Genomic DNA, 15635 nt, shown 5'->3' with positions numbered 1-15635 from the left:
TGTCTGATGGGAGTGGGGGTAGGAGAGGGAAAGGCCATGGGTAAGTGGCTATCTGGACAACGAGAAGCTAAAACGTTGGTCTAATATTTGGAATTATGATCATATGGGTTTAAAATCCTACCCAGATATTACAAGGAGTAATATGCATTATGGCATAAAAAATGTTATTTCCCTCCATTCTTTGAGAACAAGAAGACATACCATAGCAACATGTTGTAATGCGTGGTTACTTCGGTCAGCAACATGGTAAACTCTGCGTTCCTCTTGCTCTGCCACGACTGGAATCAGACCAGTTTTACCGCCAAGTACCAGCCAAGCTGTCCAGGATCCGGCCTCGAGGTGCAGTAGAGTTCACTACGGCTGTGGCTGGGGTTAACAGAAGATCCGATTCCAGAATAAAGACTATTTGGTAGATAGGTACATGTGGTTAGCTTCCCAACTCCTAATAAAGAGCAGCACAGCTGGAGTTGGGCGGTAATACGGTATACCACGGGGTCATAAAAATAGCAACGATATCAGTTTAAATACAGTCATAAAAAAAAAGACAAGGATTAAATATCATTTATTTAATGCCTTAAAATGATTGTCATCACATGAAAACCACTGTTATTCGTGTTAAGTGCACAAGCCAACAGTTTGGTGACGCAGTCAGAGCCTTGCGTCAGGCTTAATTAGTCACGGTGGTAAAATAGGGAGGTTTGTATCAAATATGTGGATACGGCCCAACTGGGACCATAGCTGCTTTTTTGTGGGATCTATCCGGGACTGTGCTGTTAGGTCAAATACAGACTTTCCCTACTTCTGAATTGGTCCATTTTTCTTTCAATGAAATAAAGCAAAGCCTTTCAATCATTTCAGTATGGATAAATTATTTCCCACTGAGAACACAATACTGGAACAAGATACTAACGCTAGTTAAAATACATCAAGAATGCAGTTTTCCTTGACACATACTGTAGATGGACTAGCCCTTTTTTGGATTGAATAATTAATAGATTTTATATAATTCGTTCCGCCTGTTAGTTATATGACAAGTTAAAATGTCTATTATTGGTGAGAGTTTAGAGTGACGACCACTATTTCATACTGAGATTTTACAGAAATAAAGGTGCTGCATGTGGTTAGTGAAATGAGAGTAAGTGGCGTTTAAGATGAGATCATCAGGCAGACTAGGCACAGATTTTTGTGCCATGACATTTCGAAACCTTGAAAAGTCTTTTTGCGCGTTGCCCTTGTTTTTGCTGTTTGTGTTACATGCTCCTAAATTTATACCTCATTATTTCTTTTACCTGCATGCCAGCAATAATATACAATATTTTATTTTATGTGGTAAATTGAGTATATTTATAAATTGGAGGGGAGGAGGATACTTACCAATGCTGCGGCACCATTTGGTGATTTAGGCTGACAAGACAGGTGTGAGGCTCCAAATAGGTGTAACCAAGCAAAGTGCCTCTCTGGTCCTGGTCGTTCTTACACTATAGGACGACTAGTATCCATCTTGCATTCAGCTGGTGATCTTTGTTCTTCTGTGAAGGAGCCTGAGCTGCATACCAACCATCTCATTCAACAGAGAATATGGGAAAGTGCAGTCATGTCTTGGGTTGGATATAGGTTTGAAATCCGGGGGCAAGGAGCTGTCTTTGACGTGAGGGAATGGCATCTAATGATGTAATAGCAAACATCAGTGGCAGCAGTTACACTGTAGTTCTCATCCAGGCTTGCTACGCTCCCTGTGCACACAGAAACAGCTGAGTGAGAGTCAGCCATGATGGAGGTGAAAAAGCATGAGTTCTTGCTCCTCTGGTGGGGGTCCACAGCTATAACAAGAAGAAAAATAAGTGCTTTCCACTAATTGGTGATTGCCTCACTTCTAACAAACAATAATATTAACACAGAGAGACAGATTACTTATTATTTTGAGGAAATTCAGTTTCATAAACAAGGTTTAAAAGTCACATATTTTAAAAAAGTGAGGTTTCCATGTTTTTTTTAAATTATTATTATTATAAAGCAGGTCAATTTGCTATATAAATATTTTGAAAGTAAGGAAACGCTCAATCCGTAGAGAAATGCCCACAGGCCATGTTCAGAAACTGCCTTTAATCGAGCAATCAGGACTTCAGTACAGTTGTGATTTTACATAATAACTATTAAATATAGAGTATAGGTAGAAATTGCTGCTGCAGGGATTCCTCAGCTGAGTGTATTCAGACAGACAGAATGAGAATCGCTCCAGACTATGACCTTCTCTCCCTACCCACTCCCACTACCCACGGGGTTTGGATTATAGTATTTTTATGTTGTTTTTTTCATTCCTGCATATGTTTATGGACTATGTATTGATGTATGTTGTGTCTGAATGTGCCTGACCACAAATGAGGTTCCCTCACAGGAAAATAATACTTATTTGATTTGATTTGAAGTGTGACCAAAGTTACCATGGAAACATCTTTCCGGACTGGCCTTGTCACAACCTGCTCCTTCATTTAGATACCTGCTGCCTGATAATTTCCCATTCTCGCCACCTCTGCTCCACTCTGCCAACCGGCCACGCCCACCTCATCAGCCACTCTGCTCACCTGGACACACAGCTGTCCCTCATCTGCAATCAAGTCACCACTTAAGCCTCCCAGTTCGCTGACTTATTGCCAGATTTGTTTCCTGGTGTGCTCCAGTTTCACGCTGTTGCCGACCCTGCATGTTCTTGATTCTCCCGGCTTGCCGTGTTCCTGGAAACCAGACCTGCCGGTTCTGTCATTCCTGTCTCACCCCTTCCTGTTTAGTGTGAGTTTCGCCCGTCTATCAGACCTTGATTCTGCAACATCTGGCTCCTTCTCGTGTCACCTTAAGTGCTCACATTATGCGTTTGAGCTTTTCCCCCATCCTTTGTGTTATATCTTTTTTTGTGCATGTAATAAGTTTATGAATTGAAAATACCTAAAGTCCACCCCAAGGGACTTACCATCTCCAACAGAAAACCAACTGCTCCACACAGCTCTATCGTAGTCCAGCTTTGCTTCTGTGACGAATGTGCATCACTTTGTTACACATTATTCTGCTCGCCTAGTTGCCGGCGTGGCACGCCCTCCTATTCTGCAACTGACTAGCTAGCAGTCGTCACAAAACAACCTCCAGTTCAGCCGAGGAGCTTTCGCATAAGGGGGGTGGGTTTCACCCTCTGTGTGAGCACACCTTCCTTCAGGCCCCATGCCTCACAATCGAAGAAGGAAGAAAAAAAAAAAAAGTCATTACAAACCTAAACCGGTTTTCCAGTGTACTGTTCTTGGTTCCTAAGCTCACAACCCTGATCCTGGTCAGGCCTAGTTTTCAGGGCAGTGTTACAGCCAATCAACAGTGTTTCTTCTTAATTAAATCTATGTTGGTGGGAGCATTATCCAGTGTGTGTGTCCCTCCCCGACAGCTCTTCTTTGATTCTGAACCGTGATCATTAGTTTGCCGCATGTCATATTGATCCCATATTGACAAGGGCTGCACTTATTGTGTACTTCAAATCTGCGCTCAGTCTCAAGTCTCACCATCTACACAGTAATCCCAACCAATAGAGAGCTGTAGTGTCTAGCAGATGTTTTTCATCTGCTTTATGTATTTTTAATGTCGTGTCTCACACATCTTGTACATTTATTTATGATTATGTTGCACAAACTGATGTAACAGGAGGGCTGAGTTCATCTCTTGTGTAAAACTGTAAGACCACTGCTGGTCTACAATTTACTGCTTTGTAAAATGCAGTGATTTCTTTTTTAATTCTCCATAATATCTGTTTACCATGTGCTGCTCTCCAGCCGTTTACATCAGTTTTCTTCACTGTAAATAGATGGGTTCTGTGCCTTTTTACGAAACACCCCTCTGGTCAGGTTCAGCTCAATTTCTCCTGTAGAGCCTTTACTCCTGCTTGTTTTGAATAAGATGGCAATACATCCATCTTTGTGAAAATCACCATGGGTCCCTGTCTGTCAGATTTACACATGCTCTTTGACCTAGGACATGCCCCGAGGGTTCTTCAGATGAGAGAGAGCTGTCCAATGTGTTAATTGAAGGCCCCGACAGATTTCTTTCTGTCATGCTATTGATCCCGTCTTGGCCTATAAGACTGTAGATCAAGGGTGTCAATTTAATTTTAGTTCATGGGCCACACACGCCTAAGTTGATCTCCAGTGGACCAGACCAGTAAACCACTCCAGAAAGATCAGTTACTTTATCTGCCACACAGCTTCTTGTCAGCTTGATGTTGGTAAAGGCAAGTCATAGTAGAAAAAAAAATAAGGATGTGAGAGAGAGGGCTAATATTCTGAGAAAAAAACTCTATAAAAATGAAAATCTAAGATTAAAGTCGTGGATTTTACGAAAAAATAACGCGAAATATTCGCTGAAATTAAAGTGGTGAATTTGGAATTGTAATTAATTCCTTCTCTGCAGTTTTCACACTTTGCAAAGTCATCCAGAGGGCCGGATTGGACACGTTGGCGGGCCAGTTCTGGCCCACGGCCGTATGTTTGGAACCCCTGCTGTAGATGATGGAGAGAAAAGATGGTGGCTCATTATAGACGAGTTCAGTTGAGGGGAAAATAGAACCATGTACCTTCCAAATGATTGGTGATGACTGGTTACCCGGGGCCACCGGTATCGCTGGTTAACCATTCATGAACTCTTATATAAGCAGATGTCATTGTTCCACTAATTGTGAGGATAAACAGCAGACCTTTTTTTTGCACATTGAATAATGGATTTGTGAGTGTGCATGAATAATGAACGGCATGCATAATTCAAGCCACTGCCGTAGTGCAACATTTTAAAGCAGGCTGTGTTTTGTCATCACATTCTCTCTCGCTGTCACAGAGCTGACCTGGGCCGCTTGACCGCAGCCAATCAGAGGGGAGCAGCGTCTGGATAAGATACATCTACCAACCTGCTAACAAACAGCTGAGTGGTAAGTCAAACACTTGAGAGAGGCATTGATTGTTGGAGAATGTGGAGGGAAACGATATGTTTGGAGAAAAAGTAAAAAGATTTGAGAACATTAAATGAAAATGAACATCCTTAATGGACAAACAGAAGTATTTTTAGTGACTCACTTATTCAGACTAGAAAATGCAGTCCATTTACCATTTTATTTAATGAGGAACACTTTTTTGTTTTGGTGAAAAAACTGTGTGGCAGAGAGAGAGAGAGCCCTACGTCCTTAACAAAAGGACACTTCTTTTACGTAATAAGACTTTTTTACCTTTTTTTTTTTTTTTAATGTTTTCTCTTTTGAATTTGTGGAACTGTTCATGATAACTTGGCGTGTGATCATGTTGGTTGTTGCAGCTGTGAAACGTCTTTTAGGACCTTACAGGCTGTGCACCATATGATTCAGGACTGTTAAATTATTCAAAATTCAGATACACTGTAGCGTTACATTAAATTACAATACCTTTTATCCAAAGCGACTTACAATTAGTGCATTTAACCATGATGATACCACCTTAAACTTAAATTGCAAGCATCCCTCGAGTACAAACAATTCATCAAATGAGCAGAATTGGTTTAAGTGCTACAGTTTAGAAAGAGAGATAGAGTTCATCTCTTCATGGGCCAAGATGCAGATGAGTTGTTAGTGTGAGATGGAAACTGTGTTTGCGTTTCTGCTGTTCTGATGTCAGTGGGGAGCATGCTCCATCATTGTGAAGCCAGACCAGCAAACAGTCTGGATTTAGTTGAGCGGTAGGTGGTCTCGCTCAGCCAGACCTTCTTCCACAGCGCTGCCGAGGAGGGTCTGCTGAGTACACACAGCATGCCGTGATGGGAGAAAAACGTGCTCTGGTTTATTGGCATTTCTTTAAACCAATCGCAATCATCTTGGGCATCGGTGCCGCTGCAAAAGAGCCTTGGGAGGGAAATTACTTTGCAAAATGTTTTAGTCGTGCAGCAGGAAACAGACTGACATTCGGCAGGATTTCCGGCGGCCACGGACCCAGAAGGGGAACATGGTGGATACAGACTAGTTGAGCGGGATCTGGTCCCTCTTCATCGTGAGAGTGATGATGGCTGGGCTAGGGTGTATGTTTGACCATGTCCTAGTGTAGAATGGACCTGAGCAGCGGCGGTAGACGGTGCCATGTGTGTAATGTGCTATTGTGCCCTGAGGCAAAGTTCTTTCTTTTGTGTCTTTTATGAGTTCTAATCTCCTTACTCACAGTTGACTTTTTTTATTTTTTATGCGTGAATACACCTGCCAAGTGCCAGATATTCGAATGACACACACACACACACACACACACACACAGAGAGAGAGTCCTTGCTTTACAGTTAGATATATCTTTTGGGACCTTGGATTCCTTCAAAGGCAAAACAAATTTCAATTTGACCAGTGACTTTGGCGGGAATCAGTTGTCGAATCCCAAAATGAGCAGCATCACATCTCACTCTCCAGGGGCCCGTTTCAGGAAGGAGGTTCAACCAACTCAGTCTTACTCGGATCTCTGAGTTAATTTATCCTGAGATGGAAAACTCTGAGTTTTTGGTTCCAGAACAGCTGATTCAGAGTGAACTCAAAGTTAAGCGCTCCACTTCCACTAAAAAAAATTAAGCATGTATGGAGCCATGACACTACAATTCACCATGGTAACAACCACAAACTGGTTGATAGAAATACTCATGCGCACACGCATATACAGCGAGTTTGAACATGTATTTTGTTTAAAAAAAAGCAACAATGTGAAAGACAGAATTTGCGTGGGAGAAAATTGCTGCTAGAGTAAATGCATATAGTCTGTTAATATCATTTAGTCATAAGTAAAATATTACTGGTGAAATGGAATTGAACCTATGATCTATTTCATTTAGCTGCAATCTTGAGGAAGTCATAGGCCTGCTATGGCCTCCCATTCTGAGGCGGCAGCACCATCATTAACAAAATTACAATTCATAATCTTTTACTTCATTCATTTCATCATTCACCTGCAGTACTTTTGAACTCCTTTTTTCATGGCTCTTACTGGTTTTGGTCCAGGGAACACCCCAAAAACGTTTAAGAAAACGTTTCAGAGGGAGTCTCAGTCTTCTGACGGTGCTTGGCTATACAGTGGCTTTACTAAAATGCTCCGCATCAACACTGTTGTAAAGAAAAACATAATGTGACACAAAGAATGTGCTGGGATGTAAATCATGTCCTCGGTGGGCGACGTTCGTGATGCGGGGATGGATAAAGTTATGTGGGCTACATAACTGATAGACTGGGACTTAAAATGATACCGCTCAAATAGGTCGTTATCTGGAAATGAAAGTCCATCCACATAGTCGGGGCCTCAATATCATCTCTTGACGTACGTTTATCTCCCTGCAAAGTAACCCAGCTTCTTCATCCACGGGATCGTCAACAAAAGGACATGCAAAAAACGTTTTGGAGTGTGTCTAACACTCAATCATAATCATAAACAACCCTGTTTTTTTTAGTCAGATAACCAAATGCAACAGACTGAATGAGGAAAATAAAGCGCGCTGGTGATAGACTCAGTTACCATAGTAACTGACTCTGAGGTTAAGTTACCTCTCTTTCTGGAAGGGGCTGGAGTTACCCCTCTCTCAGGTTTAAAAAACCTCTCATTCTGTGACGGAGTTCCCAGACTCCGCTTTCACTAATCCTGCTTCCTGAATCAGACCCCTGGTGAACAGCAGCATTCCAGGCCGTAGAAATGCTTTCAGTAGGGGAACTATGGGTTTTGTTAGATGTTAACCAAGCAGGGTGGATGTGAAAATGGATATACTACAATCTGCAAAATAATAATAGGATCCAGATCATGTTATGGGAAAACATTCACCCTTTTCTGTAAAAGTAAAAGCATAAATCCATACATATACAGCTTTAATATTCAATTTCTTCAGCTGCTATCTATGCACTGAAGGGGAGAATGCAAAAGTAATGACTAGCCTCATGGCTTCAAATATCTTCATGCTTCCATTTCCTGTGTAAATGTGTGTAATAAGGTGATCTACTTGTCTCCAGAGGCAATCGCAGTCCCACAATACCTTGGCACATCGGTAAAAAAAAAAAGTGAATTTCTATAAGCCCCCGTGAGCTTTGTTCTATTTCAGCTGAGCAAACCACAAGAGATGAAGAGGGCAGAGGGCAGCGCTAGATGTGCTTCAACTACCAATGGGAAATGTCACTCCGTCTCACACACGAGGAATAACAAATGGCCTCTTGAGTGTCTTGACAAGCGATGGGTGGCTGCAGCAAACTTATTTCCCCTACCGTCCAGAGAATTATGCATTACAGTAAATGAGAAGGAACTGCCTCCCGACTACCTGGGAAACTAATCTAATCTAGTGCGTAAATACATTTTGAGAAGAGAATCTCACATATTTCATCTAATTTCTCTGGTAATACAGCGTAGTGCCAATATCAAGCCATAACGTTTGGACATTATTTACTTTAAGTCAGAAAGCAGAACATTTGCTCATTTATGTCACAGCACATCACCAGAGGTGAATAACATTTCCTGTTTTAACATTTTAGTCCCTATACACACATACTCAGGTTCAGTTTCCACTCAAACCTGAAACACAAATACCATGCCCAATTATTTTCTGGTTTTACTCTTGCTGCTGAAATGTTGCCCGAAGGCATTTCCTGCAACTGCAAACCCTTTTAGCAACTTTCAAAAGTGTTTACTGGCACACAGTTTGTCCTTGTTAAAGTCGATCCTTTAGTGATAGGCCCCTGACAGTGGAAGTCGGAACATCTTGGTGACACATAAATTACACTGATTTTTACACTCCAACCCACACTTTGACCCCCCCCCCCCACTCTCTTTTTCAGTGTCACCACCACGTCTGGAAGCACTAAGAGCAGATCGTAAAGGTTCCATTTTAAAAACATAGAAATATAAATGGTTGCTGATATTCACCACTCTCATCACGCAGTCAATTTCATTCAAACATGGAACTCTTATTGCCATGGCGGCCTGATAGAGCTCACACAGAATGACAAACACAATTGATAAGCAATGTTTTCCTTTTTAAAGAAGGAATTTATCCCATCAATTTATAAAGGACATTTAAATTCCATCTATTTGACCTATCTTTATTAATTGCAAGCAATAATTACGTCACCCATTGTCAAAATGTCAGCACTTTTTTGCTTTGCTTGCGGCATAGCAGCGACGACAATGTCAGGTGATTGGTAGGTGCCCGCTACTTCATGGGCAAATACCTGCGAAATGAATGACATTCACGTCAGCCTGAGCTGTACTCTTGTTTAGTGCTAATGGAACATGAATGAATACATTTTCGCTAACATGCTAAACTAAATTCGTAAACAACATACCTGCTAGAAAATAAATTGTCGTGGGCGTTTTAGCATGCTGACATTAAGAGCAAACATGTCTGTCTTGGGACAGATAAGCCAGCCTAGACAATCCTACCCCTAACCCTACTCACATAGTTAGTGGCTAAAAAACGCTTGTTTAACAGTAGTTGATCAAAGGAAGCGAGTGGCTGGAATGTTCAGTAGTTGCTGAAGCTGCCTCCATGTCGGTGTTGTATTGTAGCGCTCGCGGCTCCGCTGCACGGCTGGCTAGCTAGCTGAGTGATGAGGTGGCTGAAGTGTGACCAGATGGACCGGGCTTTATTACCCAGAACACCGGCTAGTAAGAGGATTGGAAGAGTGCCCAAAACAAAAAAAAGACTGCTGGCAGTGACTAGCAAATTAGCTTTCTCTCCTCTCCTTCCCGCCTATCCTCCTTCCACCCTCCCCTTTCTGAACCTGACCAATCAGCTGAACTAGGGCAACATCTTCTCCCAATGAACACCCCAAGAGTCTCTCCCATATAAGTCCTGCAGGGCCGCTACAGTGTTATTGGGTGTAGTGCTAATTTTGCAGACAAAGCGTTCAGCCAGCTTCTCTAATTGGGATGTGAACGGATAACATCGAAGGCATGAGACTTCTGACAAGCTGTAATTTGTCCTGCACTTTCAGGTGCAACTAAGCTAACAGGAGACTCAAGAAGATGTCAGTCAATCAGTACACACCCAAACAGTCCTGGGAGAGGTCTAATTAGCAAGAATTACTAGTGAGTGTTTAGGAACTTTAAAAATGCAGTGCTGGAAGTGATGGCTTATATCTGAGTGAGATCGTGGGAATCACTGAGTTGCTTGTGTCAAACCAGCAAGTGCTGGACGCTTCAGAGTCAAGAGAGGAGGGGGAAGGTGATCTATTTTTGTCTATGATGGGAGGACACACTGAGGAAAGCTGATGCCCCAGCCGAGGTAAGCAAACTCATCAGGGGTGAAAAAGGTGACGAAGATGTGAACTCCCCAGGGAACTGGTCTAGACTGGGGAAAGCATGTCATTATGACATTGCTATGTAAACAGAAAATCTTGTGGGGTGTTTGTTTAATGTGATCTGTTCAACGTGGGTTAAATATGCATTAGCAGGTCCACGTTGCGTACCTCTCCTCCTGTGTGAAATGACTCTATCTTGTTAACACATAAATGTAAGGCTCTAATGTAGTAATTTTGTTTTTGTCTGTACACCTACATTTAGTGTAGTTATATGCAAACTAAAAGTCAATTCTAAACATTAATTGAATGTATTGTATATAGTTTTGCATTGCAGTGAGGGAAATTGAGATCTCTAAATTGAAGGCTACAAAACAGGAGCTCAATCAATTAGAAACCACTAGATGTCAATATTGCTCAGTTTTTAAATCTTTCCCTGGGATTGGAACAAAGCTTTAGTTTAAATGTTTACAATTAATTTGAGTTACATGTAACAGTATGTGATAATCACACCACAATACCCAAGGCCATTTCCCCCGAATAAGACCAGCTGCCACAATGCAGAAGGTCAAGTTACAGAGTGACCAGAATAAAAAGATGCCCCAGGACAGCTCCAGCAACAGGCTGCTCTTTTGATGGGCGTGTGGGTGTGTCTGTCAGTGTAGGTGTGTCTGTGTTATCACTGCATGAATGTGATTATGAGCATCAGTGCCTTGCAGTAATGCTGATGGAAACCACTTTTACAAAGCCTCAATTGCCTTTATTTTTAGCATAAACCACTGAAGCATGGTAGAAATTTACAAGCTAAGCGAGAAAGCACTCTGCCAAGGTCTAATCATCGTCTCAGTTAGTTGTTACTATCGCAGACGACATTATGCTGGGTAAACGACAATATTGATACAGGGATAGCTGAAGATTGGCCTGGTGGTGGCACTAAAAGAGTAGTCCGTTTTTGGTGGTCGGATATTTCATGTCAATTTGTATTGCAATCGGTGCAAAGATGTATGGGTAACATACACACAACCAGAGAGCTGAGTTACAGGCTACGTTAAAAAAATAGAAAAGCAGCATTTACAACTAGCACGTCCACTGTGCAGTATGCTATTAGAGCCATTAGCTATGCGTAACATTAGCATCTCTGTCCTGCTCTTTATGGCAGGCATCTTCAACAGGGGGTCTGGGAACCCTAGGGGGTCCTCAGAGTCAGAGCCTCCAAATTAGTCTTAATTTTTTAATTTAAAAAAATAAAAGGCTTAAAATGAATCTAACATATTATTAGCAAATATAAATCCCCACTGAGGGTCACTAAGGTAGCCATCCACAGAGGCAGATCATCCCGAGGAGTCTACTGTGCCATGTATGTTTATTATTAGAAAATTATGCCAACAGATATTAGACCACTTTAATAACTTTGTATCTTGTGCAAAAGTATGTATAATGGCTTTAGGCTGCCCTACACGTCACTGAGATAAAGTTAAGCCATAAGTAAAGAACACTGTTTCAGATATGCAAAACATGTCTGTAAACTAAATGTTATGTTGAATAAAATGTTTCCGTGTTCTATTAGTGTGTGTGTGTGTGTGTGTGTGTCACTGACATTTGAAGCTGGACCATCTTTGTGACAAAATTACCTTTTACACTCGTCCAACCCACACTGGGACCGACCTCATCATCTTCACTCGCAATACTACGACTAACTAGCGCTACGCTTCCATTCCCTTCCCCCGACGAGACGGCGTTGGCTTAAAGGTGCTCTAAGCCATGTTGGGTGACGTTACTTCTTGTTGACGTTCAGAGTATTTTTCAAAAAAATGAAACTAGCTTGCTCCTCTCCTCATCCCGTCCGCTCCCTTTTGTGTACTAACCCCCCATTTCCAAATTCTTCTTGTTGGTGATTGGCTGGAACGCTGCAACACTGTTTGTGTAATCTTTGTGGTACCGGGGTTTTTGTTGCCGTTTGTAGAGCCTGGGCTGTCTACAGACACCACTTTTTTTCAACTTGGTGTGTTCTGGGGACGGGTAGCTCACGGATAGTGAGATGTTTGCTGTATGTGACAACAAATGTTGTAACCTAAACCACGCGTGTCATTGCTTAGAGCACCTTTAACTAGCTAACTGGCTACAATAAAGTTTCATTGAGGCTGGAAAAATCAACAGCCGCTGGCTAGAATAGCCTGCTTATTCTGCCTCTGACAGTCGAAATCAGGGAACCATAGTTTAAATGATTGGTAACTCTATCACTATTATTATAATTGTAAGGATAATCTGCATATGTGCAGTGCATTAATAAGCATAGCAACAGTAACTAAGGGGGACAGGGCTTAGCAAATCTTTTTCATCACATGTGATATAAAAATGGACCTCGTTGGCAAAAGCATGTCTGTGATAAACTGGGTTTGTGTTTGGGGGGGGGAGGGGGGCCGGCATCTCAGTCCGGTCTGCTTGATGTTCCCTTCATGATGAGACAGATGAGGGAGGGGACGTGGAGGAGGCGTGTAAATAAATCACACACACTCGCATATAGATGTACATTATTCAGATAGGTTGTGTACCAGTTTTATTTGCTGAACTTGAGTGAAAATGAAAACGTTTAGATCTGTCATCTCCATTCTCTCAGAGACAGATGTTGTCATTCAGAAAAGAATAAAATGTACTTCCTTAAACAAACATTTCTCAGAGGCAGAGCCGTCGGGTGTCGGAAATTGGTTCAGTTAAACCTCGCTGGGCAGAGAACCACTTTCTAAGTCTGCCAGTTAAGATGCCAAATAAACCCTAAAACAAAGATGATACATGTGACGTTTTATTTTTGTTCGTCCAGAGTGTTCCAGAGTATTAATCAGTAAGCTGTGTGTGTGTGTGTGTGTGTGTGTGTGTTTACCAGCCTATTCGGTCAGATGTACCCACACAGCCCTAACATGTGAGCCCTACATCAACACCACTTTTCATGTTCCAAATGTGTTCTATGGAATTTTGCTCGCTTGCTAACTAGCTTTCAACCAAGGCTGTTTTTACCCTGCTACTGTATATTAGGGCGGTAGGTAGCTCAGATGTTAGAGAAGTGGACCATTAGCCCGTAGGTTGCCGACTTGAATCCCTGGCTAGAGCACAGAAATCTGGCAAAATCACAGATGCAGGTTTCTGCCATTGTGCCCTCAGGCCTCTCCAGTTTACGGCTCTGTGTTTGTGTACGGGCTGTTTGGATGTGTTAAATGCAAAAGATTAGTTTTGCTCATGGGATTAATAAAGTAGTCTATTTTACATTATTCTCATTTAATAAAGAACATTTTGAAGCTTTGAAGTTTGCTGCTACCCTATGATTGGAGTCAGTGGAGGGCGGATTGCTTTACTTTTTTAAAATTAAAAATCTTCTAGATTTTAACATTATCGACTCCTTTTTCATTGAATGAGCTTAGTTCTCAAATCTAATCAAGTGAGACCACCATACCCAATATTCAGTCTCCTGTTTCTCTCGGCAAAAAAACGAACTCATTCGTCCGTGTCTAAGGTATTTGTTATTGATTTCTCATGGGCCAATGTCATCAAATTTCTCTTCCTTTCATGTGCAACAATTTGTTGGGGTTAGGACTCCTGACAGTGTGGAGAAAGAACTTTAACATAATGCTTAAGACAAACCAATTAGGGCTGTTATAGACAATGTAGCTGAGGAAAAGAGTCAGCTGCATCTCACAGTTGTAAAGGCAGGTGTTGCGCTTCTCTCTCACACTCACAAGTGCTATCAGGTACCAACAACTTGGCAACCTACATGGAAGAACTACTGACCCCTTTAACCTCCACACGATCCCTACGGTCTGCAAACACAAATCACCGCCTACTCCCCAGGATTAAGTTTAGCACCCTGGGGGATCAGGCTTTCTGTTCTGCCGCCCCTCAACTCTGGATTTCCCTCCCTGATCATCTGAGGACACCTGAGGGCTTAAAACTTTTCTTTTTTGCAAGACCTGTGACTTTTAGTCTCACTTTGCCAGACCTCCTGGCTAGTCCACTCAGCATTCCAAGATGGGAGAAAAACATGCGCCGTCTGTTGTCATTTCTTTGAACCAATCGTCTTGAGCAATGCTAATCACCGGCAAAAGCAGCGGTGCCGCTGCAAAAAAAGCCTTGGGAAGGAGCTTGCTTTGGTGGAACGTGTACGCTCAAAAGTTTTTTTTAGTAGTGCAACAGAAAACTCAGAATGGACAGACAGTCACGCTAGCTGTCTGGCTTTACCCTGCAGAGATCTGAGGAGTTTAAAATGACAACACAAAGCAAGCCCAAGGCAATGGATATCCAGTCTAAGTGAGGGGAATCCGGCGGAATTTCCGTTGGCAACGGAGCAATCCCTGAAGTGGAACGTCGAGGATGCTGGTTGCTGCTGTCTCCTGTATTTATGCTTTTAATCTGTCTTTTATATTGATACTTTACACTTTAGCACTTTGAGGTTTGTTTGAAATGTGGTAATAATAATAATAATAATAATAATACGTATATTGGTACTGGGTATTAACCAAATTTGGTCGGCACCCTTTAAAGTACCAAGTTCATTACCCAACACTAGTAGCCTGGAGGCTGTCTACCCAATCAGAAGTTAGGAACAGCACAGTTCTGTTCCAAGGTCTTTACCCAACAGCGCATCCCAGTCTCATCGCAGTTTGTGAAATGGTGACGATATTTGATCTAATGATTTGTTTACAAATGGTCGACTCAGTTTTTTGTGGTGATAAGCAAGAAATTCTAAACTGATGTATTTTAACGGGAAGCATATTATGTGATAACACAATTACGGTAGCGAGTAGTATTGAAAAGCTGCAAATCTGCGTAAGGAGGTTGGTTGGAGTGGTAGATGGCTACAACACAGGACATTAAGCCCAGAGACCAGAGACCGCGTCCCACGAGTTGCAGTTCTTTTCCCGGGTTCTACTCCGTTGTTGTCGCCGGCGTGTGGCGTTTGCTTTCCCCGTTGTTGCGTCCCCCAGAGCAGGCATGGCAGTTGGTATAAATGGTCCCGTTCCCCTTTCGTGGTGATCACCACAAAATAAATGCGAAAATCATGTCCCTGTTGAGGAATCAATGTTTACGAATCTGTGCTATTTTGTTTTTCATCTGCTGAACACATTTTCTTTTAAGCTTAACTTGTGATTGTGTGGTAAAGATGCATGTCTGGCTGTCTTAACAGTTTTACCAAAAATATGATCTTATGTCTCCTATTCTGGTAAATTTATATTAAAGTAGCTTAACCCTTGTGTTGTCTTCCCGTCGACCAAACAACTTTTTGTTTTTCTGGGTCAAAATTAAAACCTTGTATCGACGTTTTGGTTGTCTTTCTCAAACCAATATTGCTTCTTTTTTTTTT

The 15635-nt window shown here is 42.0% G+C and overlaps 1 long non-coding RNA gene across 1 annotated transcript; it reads left to right on the top strand.

The window, feature by feature from the left end:
* Window positions 1–67: 67 nt before the first annotated feature.
* LOC117935346 lies at window positions 68–5862 on the top strand. The gene is made up of 3 exons (XR_004654738.1): window positions 68–78; window positions 5018–5022; window positions 5750–5862. It is a non-coding gene; the product is annotated as an uncharacterized LOC117935346 (long non-coding RNA).
* Window positions 5863–15635: the final 9773 nt, after the last annotated feature.

The sequence above is a fragment of the Etheostoma cragini genome, chromosome 20 (assembly GCF_013103735.1).
Source record: "Etheostoma cragini isolate CJK2018 chromosome 20, CSU_Ecrag_1.0, whole genome shotgun sequence".
In the NCBI taxonomy this organism is placed as follows: domain Eukaryota; kingdom Metazoa; phylum Chordata; class Actinopteri; order Perciformes; family Percidae; genus Etheostoma; species Etheostoma cragini.
This window is presented reverse-complemented; position numbering and strand designations above follow the sequence as displayed.